The sequence below is a fragment of the Myotis davidii genome, unplaced genomic scaffold (assembly GCF_000327345.1).
Source record: "Myotis davidii unplaced genomic scaffold, ASM32734v1 scaffold72, whole genome shotgun sequence".
Lineage (NCBI taxonomy): Eukaryota > Metazoa > Chordata > Mammalia > Chiroptera > Vespertilionidae > Myotis > Myotis davidii.
Window position 1 is genome coordinate 6,242,216 of NW_006284618.1, and position 466 is coordinate 6,242,681.

A 466-nucleotide genomic window follows, 5' to 3' on the forward strand; every position below is an offset into this window, starting at 1 on the left:
ATCAAGATGCCTGATGGCTCCCGGGCTTATGGCCTGTGCACGGAGGCATCCCCGTTCGATCCAAACAGGGGTCCCCTGGCGGTCACCCGGGTGATCAGGCCGCCAACCCACCAGGGCCCACCAGCAGGAGCACCGCTCTCTGTGCACAGGCCCAGGGGCTCAAGAGGCCCACGCGATGTGCTCCTCCAACAGCCTTCTTGCCGGGCGGCAGCATCGCAGGGCCTACAGGCCAGACTGGGTAGCGAGGAGGGCGTTCAACCTGACAGCCTACGGGGTCACGGAAAAGGGGGGGCAGCGATCTGGAGTTCAAAACCCTCCACCAGTTTCAAACCACCGGTGATGTCAGAGCGAAGGGGCCGGTCCGCACTTCCCGGCGGAACCGCGCTGCCTGCCCCGCGCCTGATGCGGGTCCTCACGGCCCTTTTGTCTGCGAAGGGTCCGCACGAGCTGCACCCAGAGAACCACC